Here is a 13,496-nt window from a genome sequence, read left to right as displayed (position 1 = left end):
TAAGTGTAGATACTGCCATAGTTTGATTGATGTAAGCTACGTTACTGTCCACCTAACTTTGTAATGTAGACCACATCTGCCACTTGTTTCTTTCTTGGACTGGCTGTAGAAAAGTACATGTGTGTCTGCGTGCAGAGATTTCTTATTGTTGCCATTTCTTCGTGAAATTAGATTTTGAGATCTTTGTTCTGTTCTGTATTCACTCTAGCTGTGATCATACCAGCATTTCTTTTTTAATTTCCTAGTGTCACAGCTCCATCAACAGCAATGGACCAGCTGTTGGCATTTTAACCCCCATTTTACTTTGTCCCTCTCAGAGCTGATCTGCAGGACATGGTGATTAAAATGTTTATGGCCTATCCACATTGTTGCTTCTGGAATTGTTACCGCTAGTGGAGCTGAAACAATAGGAAATTTGAAGAGAAATAATAATGAGATATGTATGCCTTGTAGAAACTGAGGTAGTTCTATTGGCTATAGTATAGCAATGCCAGTTTACATAACTTTCAGGACTGGATCTTCAAGTGAAAATAACGCTTCTTGGCATAGCAGTAGAATCCCCTGGTAGGACTTTTTGCTTATAACCATGTAGCATTCTGTATATTTTTCCTTAATACTGATATTCACTAAACTGATATTTTTATTAAAAAAAAAAATTCTAGGATATTATGTCACATCTTCTATAGTCTTGCAAATTACCGTTTTTTATCAAATTATCCACATTTAGATTCTGTAGTTACCAATATAATTCTTGAGATACAAAAGTCAGATTCCTCATATTGAGATGCTTGACCGACACAAAGTACGCTGCCCACTTCTGTTTAGAAATTTACAGGTAGCCAAACTTTTTTCTATTCCTGCCTGATAACACATAGGGATAGTATTAGAGAATCAGAACTGCAGGGTTGGACGAGACCTTGAAGGTTTGTGCTGTGGCAAGATTAAAAATACCTAGACCCTATCTGGCAGATGTCTTCTAGCCTGTTCTTTAAAACCTCCAGTGCTGGGTGTCATGGGTTTGCCCCCTCTGCTTTATGAAAGTTGTCTTTTATGAATATGAATATTCAAAACTCAAGAACGCTTTAGACAAAATACCTCACATAACATTAGTGTTAATGTTGCATTCTATATTTGTTCATGTATCATTCTTGTATGTGTAGTTAAAAATAAGAAGTGTGGCTCTGTTTATAATTCTCAAAGTGCTAATGAGGACTGTTACTGGTGCTTCAGAAACTTAATGGCTTGATGGTCAAGTCAACAACCTGTGAATAGTTTTGTTTTGTTCTGTAAGCCCAAATTGTGATTAGTTCTGGAAAGATGTGGCCAGGCCACCTCATGCTAAAACCCATATTGGGTCTTGTACTTTTCCAGTCAAGGGGAAAATTTGCCCTGAGCAAAAGGGATATAAAGAGAAGGGAACCAGGCAATAGGGGCAGATGCCAGGAGACCCCTCACCCACTGCTTACCACTTAAGATGCCTTCTGGAAACACCTAGGACTGAGTATGGAAAAAAACTGGGATCGAGCTAGGAGGGTGCTTAGCTTCTGAAAGAGATGTTTAGAATAACTGTTTGGGTTAAATAGTAACAGAGAGTAAGCCGTGCTAGTCTATACACTATCAAAACAAAAAGCAGTCAAGTAGCACTTTAAAGACTAGCAAAATAGTTTACTAGTTGAGCTTTCGTGGGACAGACCCACTTCTTCAGACCATAGCCAGACCAGAACAGACTCAATATTTAAGGCACAGAGAAATATTTTAAATATTAAATATTAATCTTAATCTTAAATATTGAGTCTGTTCTGGTCTGGCTATGGTCTGAAGAAGTGGGTCTGTCCCACGAAAGCTCACCTAATAAACTATTTTGCTAGTCTTTAAAGTGCTACTTGACTGCTTTTTGTTTTGTTTGGGTTAAGAATTTGCCTGTAATGAGTTTCGTAGTGGATCAGAACTAGCTAAGCATTTTTGTCCCAAATAATTTAGTAACTTAGTTTGACCTCACTGTTTTCACATGCAACCACTTACATCCTACTCTTTATATTTAATACAAACTCCTTTTTGTTAATTTACATTGGGCTTGGTGGTAGTTACTGTGGGTGGAGAGGCATCACAGAACACTAGGACTGGAAGGGACCTTGAGAGGCCATCGAGTCCAGCCCCCTGCCCCAATGGCAGTACCAAGTGCTATCTAAACCACCCCTGACAGACATCTATCTAACCTGTTCTTAAATATCTCCAGCGATGGAGTTTCCACAACCTCCCTTGGCAATGTATCTCACTGTTTGACTGCCCTGACGGTTAGGAACTTTTTCCTAATGTCCAACCTAAACCTCCCTTGCTGCAGTTGAAGCCCGTTGCCTCTTGTTCTATCCTCAGAGGCCAAGAAGAACAAGTTTTCTCCTTCCTCCTTATGATTCCTTTTTAGATACCTGAAGACTGCTATCATGTCTCCCCTCAATCTTCTCTTTTCCAAACTAAACAAGCCCAATTCTTTCAACCTTTTTTCATAAGTCACATTCTCTACACCTTTAATCATTCTTGTCTCTCTTCTCTGGACCTTTTCCAGTTTCTCCACATCTTTTTGAACTGCGGTGCCCAGAACTGGACACAATACTCCAGCTGAGGCCTAACCAGCGCAGAGTAGAGCGGAAGAATGACTTCTCGTGTCTTGTTCACAACACACCTGTTAATGCATCCCAGAATCATGTTTGCTTTTTTTGCAACAGCATCACACTGTTGACTCATATTTAGCTTGTGGTCCACTATGATCCCTAGATCCCTTTCTGCTGTAGTCGTTCCTAGACAGTCTCTCCCCATTCTGTATGTGTGAAACTGATTGTTCCTTCCTAAGTGGAGCACTTTGCATTTGTCCTTATTAAACTTCATCCTGTTTACCTCAGACCATTTCTCCAATTTATCCAGATCATTTTGAATTGTGACCCTATCCTCCAAAGTAGTCGCAATCCCTCCCAACTTGGTATCATCTGCAAACTTAATAAGCATAGTTTCTATGCCAATATCTAAATCATTGATGAAGACATTGAACAGGACCGGTCCTAACACAGACCCCTGCGGAACCCCAATTTTTATACTTTTCCAGCAGGATTGAGAACCATTAAGAACTACTCTCTGGGTATGGTTATCCAGCCAGTTATGCACCCACCTTATAGTAGCCTCATCTAAATTGTATTTGGCTAGTTTTTTGGTAAGAATATCATGAGAGACTGTATCAAATGCTTTACTAAAGTCTAGGTAGACCACATCTACCACTTCTCCCCTATCCACAATGCTTGTTATCCTATCAAAGAAAGCTCTCAGATTAGTTTGACAAGATTTATTCTTTACAAATCCATGCTGGCTGTTTCCTATTACCTTACCACCTTCCAAGTGCTTGCAGATGATTTCTTTAATTACCTGCTCCATTATCTTTCCTGGCACTGAAGTTAAGCTGCCTGACCTGTAGTTTCCTGGGTTATTCTTATTTCCCTTTTTATAGATGGGCACTATATTTGCCCTTTTCTAGTCTTCTGGAATCTCTCCGTCTCCCATGATTTTCCAGAGATGATAGCTAAAGGCTCAGATAGCTCCTCTATCAGCTCCTTGAGTATTCTAGGGTGCATTTAATCAGGCCCTGGTGACTTGCAGACATCTAATTTTCCTAAGTGATTTTTAACTTGTTCTTTTTTTATTTCGACTTCTAACCGTACCCCTTTCCCACTAGCATTCACTATGTTGGGCATTCTTTCATCAGACTTCTCAGTGAAGACCGAAACAAAGAAGTCATTGAGCATCTCTGCCATTTCCAAGTTCCCTGTTACTGTTTCTCCCTCCTCACTGAGCAGTGGCCCTACCCTGTCCCTGGTCTTCCTCTTGTTTCTAAAGCCATATCTTCCTTTTATTGGTAAAGGGGGGTGGACATCCTTGTGAGCTTTCTTTATGGAAAACTTTTACATGGGGTTGGTTAGATTTGTTTGGGGTTCCGGTGCCTTTTGGGGTTTTCTTCCTGGTTGCTGAGCTCTCCTGGAGCTGAACTGGTTCAATGTCTGTGTTGCTCTGCAGGAGGATGGTAACCCCAACTCTGTGCCCTTAATCTGAGGGAGCGAGAGCTTCTCCAAAGTTAGGAAAGTGGACCTCAGTGGCTTGGTCAGCACACCAGGAGACAACCTGTGATCCAGCAGGTCACAACAGGGATTCCACAACCTTCCTTGGAAACCTACTCCAGAACTCAATTATATTAACCAATTATATTTTCTTATTAGAATTTAATTCTTAATATCTAATCCAAATCTTCCTTGCTGTGGATTAGGGTGATTACTACTTGTGCACCAATTATATTTTCTTATTAGAATTTAATTCTTAATATCTAATCCAAATCTTCCTTGCTGTGGATTAGGGTGATTACTACTTGTGCACCTGGTTTGAGATATTTGTCTGAAAGGTGCTACATAAACTAGTATAATTTTATTTATTTTTAATTTTGGAGGTCTATTAGTGCTTCTCTTTTTTTTTTTTTCTCCTACTGTCTCCAGCAATGGTACAGAATGTTGAGCGCACATAATAAAACTAACCTTTGTATAATTGAAAATGAATAAAACAACTTAAGGGGAAGAAGAGGAGAGATAAATAGACGGAATGTTAACATACACTTCCTAGGCAATATTCAGGTTGTCAGTTTCAAGGGCTCTTATATTACTTGACCTATTAAAAATCCTTTTCGGATTAGCTGATGCAATGAATGTACTGGCATTTGTAAATTTGTCATCACTTCTGTCTGGTTACAGTACTGTTCATTGACTGCAAGACAAATTCCTTGAGAGGGTCTTTCATTACCCTTCCCTCTGAAAGTTTTAAGATGTTTTTCTAGGAAATTCCAAAATGTTACCCATGACCAGGCCCACCTACTGTCTTGGGAGAGCACTTACAAAAAGAAAGTGGAGTCTGTGTGGAAAATTAGCACTAGTGAAAATGACAAGAAGTGACAGAAGCTGCCTACAAGTTCTTGAGGAAGAACTCAGCTCTAAAGCTTAGGAGTTCTTCCACTCCTCTCAAAAACTGACTGCCAAAAGGAAGGGCAGCTCTGACTATTGGAATTTATGACAATAACACTGTATCCGTTCAAAATAACTGAGTTTAAGCAACCATTGCCACCTCTCCTAGAGGAACTAACAGTTTTCTTGGCAGTATCAGTTTTCTGAACTCTAACAGATCGTTGGAAACAGATGAAGCCCTGGCCTAACAAATGAACCCATTTCCTTCCAGGTGGTCTGGTTTTACTGTTTGAGACATGCTAATGATCAGTTATTCTACAAATTACATTTTACTACAGTCTCGGTTTTTGCCTTAGGTTAGTGCATGCTGTCTTGTAACACGCACCTTTTGACTATTACTCTGATTTGAATGGTCTGTCTTTAGAATCTATGAATTTTAGTTGAATGGTCTGTCTTTAGAATCTATGAACATTAAGAAGCTGTTACCATGACCAGTGCTGTATCATGGACTGTCTCTATAGCTGTGTATCCATCATTGTAGACCAGTCGTTAAAGAAGTCCTTCCTAGATAAGGGACAGGTCAACACCTGAGCAGGTCTTAGCTGGGGAGAACAAAAAGTAACTGCGTCCTAGGGGAAGCCATTTTTCTCCAACGTTTTTCACTCAGACTACAGGAAAAATCCCAGAATACAGGACAAAAAGCCATGTTGTTGAGCATAGCCTTTAAAAACTTCAGAATAGGACAACTCTGTGTGCTACGTGACAAACCTGAGTCAACCTGGTAGAGGTTGACTTACGGTCACTGCAGTAATTATTGCCATGGTATGTATCCACACTACTCTCCTTGAGTCAGTAATGTGTGTCATCACCAGGAGTACTTGGACTAGCCTCTGGGGGGCCATTCAGGGGCACTGTTAGCCTGGCTCTCGGGTCCAATGACAACTCCCTTTCAGGAGCCTGGCTGCTTCACAGGCTACTGGGTTCCTGGCAGGCTGATTTCCTCCCCTGCTACCAATCTCCTGCCCCATTCTGCACCAGGTTCATGGAAAATCACCCAGGGTTTCTTGCACTCCTGTTCACCAAGCTGTGAAATTGACAAGGCTGCCCAGTAGGGTGCAGGTTGTGGGTGGGGTGTACCACGCAGGGTTCTCATCCCAGCATCCAGGCAAGAAATTGACAGAATGACTGGTTATGAGAGATTACATTGTCTGTTTTAACCACTGTATTGCCCTGACTACACCAAAATAAGCCTTTGGCCTTACTTGGAGGTGGAGTTATGATGTTGACGTAGTAGGGCCCTTAACATCTGTGGGAAGAAGACCGCAGTGCAGACACTGACATAAGGTGGCGTCACATAAGCTGTCTAATGTCAGCCTAACAGTGTAGAGGAGACCAGATCTGATGGAATTTCACAGCAGGTTTTGGGCAGGAGAGAGGAAGGGGGTGGACCACCCAAGGCCAAAGAAGGCTGGCTGGAGGGAGAAGGCTTTATTTTTGGTAAGACAAGCCATAATCTGCAGCAGCAGGAGTCTCAATGGCTCAAGAGGGTCTTGACCACAGTGCAAAGAATGCTTTGAAACTGGTTAGGAAATTGAAGCGTGCAAATCTATGTATGGCTCATTATTTTGTATACGGGTATGTATTTCTCATGCTGTTAAGAAAAAGGCTGTGGTTTTAGAATGCTCTACAGAATTTGTGTTCTGTTAATGCTGTTCACATGCCCCTTGTAGAGGTAAACTGTGGGCCTAGAATACCCACATGGCAGGAGGTCTGGGAGAGGGTATGATTAAGCTGGGGGGAAACAGTTTAGTCAGCACTCATTTCAGGGGTTGGGTTAGGGTTGTTTGGTGGTAGCTATTATGAGAAGGGTGATAAAAGATCTGCAAACAGTGAGGGTGCTGAGAGGTCTCGCCACAGAAACTGTGCTTATTTCTAAAACATCTGGTGGTTCATCAGCAGAATCCACTCTCAGCAGTCTGGTGAGTGGCTCAGAAGCTGTGCGCGACCAATGCTGTAACATTTATGCTAAACTAGGTATATGCATTTGCAATTAAGTCTAAGTAATCATTTTTGGGATTGTTCTCAATTATCTGCATCCCTGTTCTTAGTCTTTAGTACTTAATCTGTTAGACCACTGTAGTGCATCGAGTAGAAAAATAACACTAATTTTTAAAAATACAATGACTCCATAGGTAACTTGATAGCAAAATTCAGGATGCATTTGTATATTTTGGAAACTGAGTTTTTGCATTGGGGTGAGAAGAGGAAAATAATAGTATAGATTGAAGAAACGTGTGCTTAACTGTCATGGAAATCATTCTCATCAAAAAAGTTTTATCCATATTTCTGTGCAAAAGACCTTACGTATTTTATGTAAAATAGAAGGAGTTCTCTTGCTCTCTTCTTTCACTGTCAAATCTGTACTCTGAGACAAAGCACAGATGGTCAAACTGCTTCAGAATGATGATTGCAGAACTCTTGGGTGATTTTCCTTTGATATGTTGTAGTAGTTTACAAGCTTACATTTAAATATTTTAAAGATCACTGATCAAATTCCCATATGCCTTGTATTGGACCAATAAGCTTGAAGGTATTCAGAGTATGTACATACTACCACTTACACTGGATTGTGGCTGTGCCATCCTCCTGAGTCACATAAGTTACTCTGACCTATACCCCGGCATGGACAGAGCTATGTTGGCAGGAGAGCTTCTCCAGCTGACCTAGTTACTGCTGCTTGCAAGGGGTAGAGTAATTATTCAATGGGAGAGCTCTCTCCCATTGCCTTAGAGCATTCGCACAAGAAGCATTACTTGTTAGCCCCAAGCTCTGTAATGCAGCCATAGCCACAATTGTGGTTCTGTATAGCCCCAGATCTTCCCATGTATATTGATTTCTTTTGCAAATTAGCAGCGAGATATAAAAATATAATTTTGGAGGAAAAAGACTGTCTTATTCTAAAATACTTGTGGGTATGTAGAAATTAAAATATGGATTAAAAAGTCATTACTATGTACAAGTTGATTAATAATTTTGATTTTCTGTATAATGGTTTTCATTTTGAAGGGACTTAAAATGCTTGATAGGTTAATGATGTTTGTATTATTCAAACCACTAAAAGAATGAATGAGCTATCTTACTACTACATTATAGCTATACCAAACAAAAATAATTGATATTCAGAATTTCTGAACTTGACCTCAATTCATACTGCTGTTTGACATGCTTGTAAATGAGGAAAGGGCATTCCAGTATTTTCTTTTCCAGACACAGTTTAGGTTCATATCTCTTGACTGCAGTGAATAGTCTAGTGATGATATGTTGCAAAATAATTGGTGGCTATTTGATTTTATTGCTGTACACAATAGATTCCAAATCAGATTTATTTCCTATTGTGCTTGTTTCCATACGGACATGTAGGAAAGTCTCTGATAACTGGTCTGTGGAGCTGTTGGATCTGACTGGCAAAATTGACAGAGTGAATCATTCTCCATAGGAAAGTGCAGTTCTCTTGAAATTTAAATGATCAGGATTTCACAGCAACTTCATTTTGGAGAAATATTGGAAAAAAGTTAGGGGAAAAAAATCCAGCAACATCCAGACATCATAGGTTATGCCTGCTTTCTAACCCTTCAGTTCTGGCAGTGGTTTGGCCCTCTTGCTGAAGAATGCCTGTCTCTTCTTAAAAACAAGGTCTGACCACTCTTCCTTCTGAGTGTGGAGTGGTAAATCTGCCTAGCAGCAATGACCCAGATACAGCTCACTCCTACTCTCCTCCAGGGGTCTCTTAATGAGAGAGCTCCCTGTTGGCTACCTAAGCACTTAGCCCTTGGGAATTGGAAGTCACCAGTGTTTCTCCCTCTGCTCCCCACCTACACATTAGTCTGCTGCAAGGTCACCACCATGTCTTCCAGTACTTGTTTCCCTTCTGCCCTGGATGTCCTCTTTAGGTCCATGGTGTCCAATAGGAATTCAAAGATTGACACACTTGCAGTTGTTGTCTTCCTATATTTAGCACATTATTTTATACAAAACTTCATAGAGCCAGGCTCTCCCAGCCCCCCTCCCCTCCAAATAAATGCCCTTCCTGTCTCCAAGAGCCAGTCACCACAGCCACATCCCACCCTGCTGTGAATGCCCTCCCTCTACCCCACAGCTAGGCAACCCCCCTGGTGTGATTCTGTGAGTAACCTGGTTAGGTCCAGTGATGGTATTTCCAGAGAAGATATGCGGACAAAGCTGGCAGCGAGCTTGGGTGACATGCCTGTTCTCTCCTACAGACAACCTCCCAACCTCATGAGGATCCTCACTAACAGCCACAGGCAATACGCCAGGAATACCAGTCCTGGAACCTTTGCCTGCAACAAAGCCTGCTGCCAGCTTTGTCCACATATCTTCTCTGGAAATACTATCACTGGACCTAACCAGGTTACTCACAGAATCACGGGCACTTTCTCATGCTCCTCTACTAACATCATATATGCCATCATGTGCCAACAATGCCCAGATGCTTTGTATATTGGACAGACTTCTAACTCCCTTAGACAGAGGGTCAATGGTCACAAAACAGACATCAAAACACTCCAGATCCACAAACCAGTTAGTCAACATTTTAATGGAATGGGGCATTCTGTCAACGACCTAAAGGTATGTGTGATTACTGAAAAGGAATTATTGCACTGTTTTGGAAAGAGAAACATCTGAGCTGGCTTTTATATTCAAATTCAGCACATTAACACATGGTTTAAATCGTGATGGGAACTTCGAGTCACTATAGGGGCTTGTCTGCATACTTGGCTCAGTCTAATTCTTGACCTTCCCCCCCACCCCTCCACTCTCTGATTTGCTCACCTTAATTATCTTTTTCTGATTTGTCCTCCTTGCTTACTGTTTTTGGTTCTCTGTGCCTTAAATATTGAGTCTGGTCTGGTCTGGCTATGGTCTGAAGAAGTGGGTCTGTCCCATGAAAGCTCACCTAATAAACCATTTTGCTAGTCTTTAAAGAGCTACTTGACTGCTTTTTGTTTTGATAGTGTATAGACTAGCATGGCTTCTTCTTTGTGCCTTTTTCCCTGCTGCCTTTGACATTCCTTTTCTATTGGTGACCTCTGTTCCTTGAAGTTAACTCCAGTTTCTTTATCTGCTCCTAGCTTAATGGCCCCACTAGTTACAGAGCCACGTGCGACTTCTCTGGCTACGGGCGTGGGGCCAATCGCCAGAGGCCAGCCTTAGACAACTGCAGCTACTAGCCATGGGAGAGATGGCAATTCCAATCATGCTCAGACTTGGAACTCTGCAACAACAGCAGTAGGGACTTTTCCCAGCACTCAAGTATGCAGCCTCTTGGTGAGCTGAATCTTAGATAAACCCATCTTATCCTGTGTAGAGATCCCATGTCAGGTTATGAAATTTGCCCTCTTAAATGTGAAGAGAGAGGTGCATAGGTTCCTTGCTTCCCCCAGGTAGTCATTACTTACACTGGGTTTATTATTTTTAAAAAAGTAATTTTATAAAATATTAGCATTTAAGTGGTCGTAAGAGACACCAGGGAGAACAAAGTAAGTAACTGAGCAAAACAAACATGGAAAATACACTAAAGGAACTAGTTACATTTAAGATCTCATCCTAAATGTGGCTCTGGTAGTCCTCAGAGGTCAGACACTCTTTCAGCCTGGGCCCAGTTCCTGTCTTCATTGTTTCCAGCAGTCATCTTGTGTGGGCTAGTGAGAGAGAACTGATGACCAGGATTACCTCACTCACCACAGTGGCAGATTAGCATAAGGGCAAAAGGGAGAAATTGCCCCAGGGTCCCAAAGCTCCATGACTTCATTTTATTCAAACAGTTTGCTTTAATGGAACAAGAGAGGTGTCATGTCATTCTTATTTTAAAATTAAGTGTAATTTTATTATGCATCATTAGTAATAAGCATGAATAGATTTTAAAGCATAAAGAATGTTACATGAATGTTTTAACATATTGGAGGGGCCCCTTGTGGCTGTGTTATTCAAGGTCCCTACCTGTGCTTAATGTGCCCCTGAGTCCCCACCCTAAAATACGATTTGCATAAGGCAGGAGCTCTTCGTTGCATAGTTTTGACCCTTCTTCCAGCTTCTTGTAGAAAATTTACACCATTCCTGATGGGTTCCAGTATTAGGTGGCATGGTCACATGTCTTTGTAGCCATTATATGTGATCTGACCCACGTGTTACCAGGAAGGTTTAGCTCTTTTACAGTTCATTGCCTCTTACTGAGGGGCCATCATGACTGTCTCACGTTCCAGCAGTGTGTGAGCCCAAAAACAGAAAATTTGAAGTTAGATACCCATATGAGTATTCCTAACTGTAACCTGCAGAAGTGATATGTGCATACAAATGGGATAAACATTTTGGGTAACTGACAAACTTGCCGGTGATACGCTACATGAACCATGTTGCATCAAGTATGTTGGAGTTACGACATTCATATCAGCATATTTTCCTAAAGCATATGGAATGCCCCATCGCAGTATGTACAACAGTAAATCTTCGGTAAACTCTTTGTTGTACAGCTCTTCATTCTGTTGGGTGATGCTAACATGTGACCATATATTATGAAAACCCTGTCTTGGGGATGGTGGTTCTATGGACTCTTACTGAATGCTAGATTACTGCTGTTCCCCAGTTGCCAGAAGTCCTCTTTTTCTTCCCCTTTTCTTCCCTATGTGTAGGGTTAATATTAAGCATGGAAGGAGAGCTACAGCACTTTGCAGATCCAGTGCTTAACCCTCTCCATGCAGTTATGGTAACTTCCATTAGGAGAGGACCTAAAGTTCCATGTTTATCCCTGAACCACTATTCTAATGGGGTCTAATACTGCCAATAAGGCATATAGAGAGTCAAAAACTAGTACATGAACTAGTCATTTTTCTCTTTTAAAGTATTCTTGGAATGGATGATCAGAAGTAAGGAAGTGTGATGACATAAGTCCTATCTCCTGAACAAAGGCAGCACAGTCATTCTTCTGTTTAAAAAGTTCCCTTTGATTACTTCTTTAAGAGAGAATAATTTTAAGAAAAAAAATGACTAATTATGCCTGTGCTGTGTCTGCATTTAAGCTTGGGAGTTCAAGATCTGTATGAAAACTTACTTTGTTAAATTTGAGGGCTTGGGCACTTCAGTATCAGATTTGGATTGTAGATCTCTCTCAAATACAAAGTGTTTTGTAATGATGATCTAAAAATTAGCCATCCTCATATTTTATTTCCACAATATGTAATCATTTCTTTCCTTGTTTCTATCTTCCTCAATTTTTCTAATTCCTCTGAAACAGAGTGCTTAAACTTTGTTTTGTAGTATTAATCTCTCTTCCTTCAGAACAGCATTCAAACTGGTAATTCAGAACAAACACACAGGTACCCTGTTATCTATTGATCTTAAATGAGGTTCACAAAACTAATTATATTAACGTCTGTGGTGGCCGCGATGGAACCTTTACATTTTCTAACTCACTCTTACCTGTACTCTACATTTGAGCATCTGTTTATGGCTGACTTGAGTAATTGAAAAACAAAGGAAACAAAACCTACAACCCCACCCATTGCTTCTTTGGCAGTACCATTTCAGTCATTCTTGTGGGATTGTCTGCTGTGTCTTTTTAAACATATTAAAAGCAAGACCCATGCATTTCCCAGATATTTTCTGTTGATACTTAGAATTCAGACAAAAACACAACACTCATTTAAGAAAGCTTATCTTATCCATCTTTTAAAGTGTGCTGTCCTGCTCACGATTCAGGTATCAAAGTACCTGAGCTTGTTTATGAAGTTGACTTGCAGCACTAGTCATAAATTGACACTGAACCCATAAGGAGTCCTGTAACCTTGTACTACTCCTTTCTGAGGTCTCCCTGTCTGAATGCAGTTTCTGTACATCTTAAGTGATTTCATATAATAATACTTAACTTGTGTCCTTACAAATGAAGTGATTTGTAGAGCATTCTGCAAGGCTACAGTTACACTTCAGTGCTCTGTCGATGGAAGTCACTGTCGGAAGAGATTTCCCAAGAGAACTTCTGTTGACAGAGTGTGGCCATACAGAAAAGCTCTGACAGAGTGGTCAGACTGCCTGTCTGCTCTCTTGACAAAACAGGCACCCAGAAGCACAGCAGACAGGGCTGCCCATTGTTCTGGGTGCCCTGTCTGTCAAGAGAAGGCCCCCCAGAGCATTCACACACCTTTTTTGGTGACAGAATCTGTCAACAGCTGTGCTATGCCTTATCGCTTAGAGGCACAATGCTGCTGGGGGAGCGTATTTTGTGTGTGGATGTACCAGCAGTTTTGTCGACAAAACCCTGTTGTCTGCTAAGCTCGCTGGTGTAATCATAGCCAATATGTAAAGCAGTAAAATGCTAAACATTAATAGGTTTGCAGTAAAGTTTCTGCATATCTGAAGGTGCATTGTTTGCTTTAGTGAAAGCAATTTGAGCAATAAGCAGGCCTACTCTGATCAGATTTTAATTTGTTCTGAGGTGTT

General features: G+C 40.9%; 1 protein-coding gene across 3 annotated transcripts in view; it reads left to right on the top strand.

The window, feature by feature from the left end:
* Positions 1-13,496, top strand: part of SNX9 (sorting nexin 9) — a 99,263-nt gene that overhangs the window by 15,069 nt on the left and 70,698 nt on the right. Inside the window, exon 1 of one of the 3 annotated variants that reach the window (XM_074990310.1) lies at positions 10,141-10,331. The exons of the other annotated variants lie outside the window; for them this stretch is intronic. The gene's annotated coding sequence lies outside the window, so the exon portion shown is untranslated. Of the gene's footprint in view, positions 1-10,140; positions 10,332-13,496 lie in introns of those variants that run through there. 3 annotated transcript variants of the gene reach the window in all.

Source organism: Carettochelys insculpta, chromosome 3, assembly GCF_033958435.1.
Source record: "Carettochelys insculpta isolate YL-2023 chromosome 3, ASM3395843v1, whole genome shotgun sequence".
Taxonomy (NCBI): Eukaryota; Metazoa; Chordata; order Testudines; family Carettochelyidae; genus Carettochelys; species Carettochelys insculpta.
Note: the sequence above shows the minus strand (reverse complement) of the source record. Positions and strands in the feature narration are given on the sequence as shown.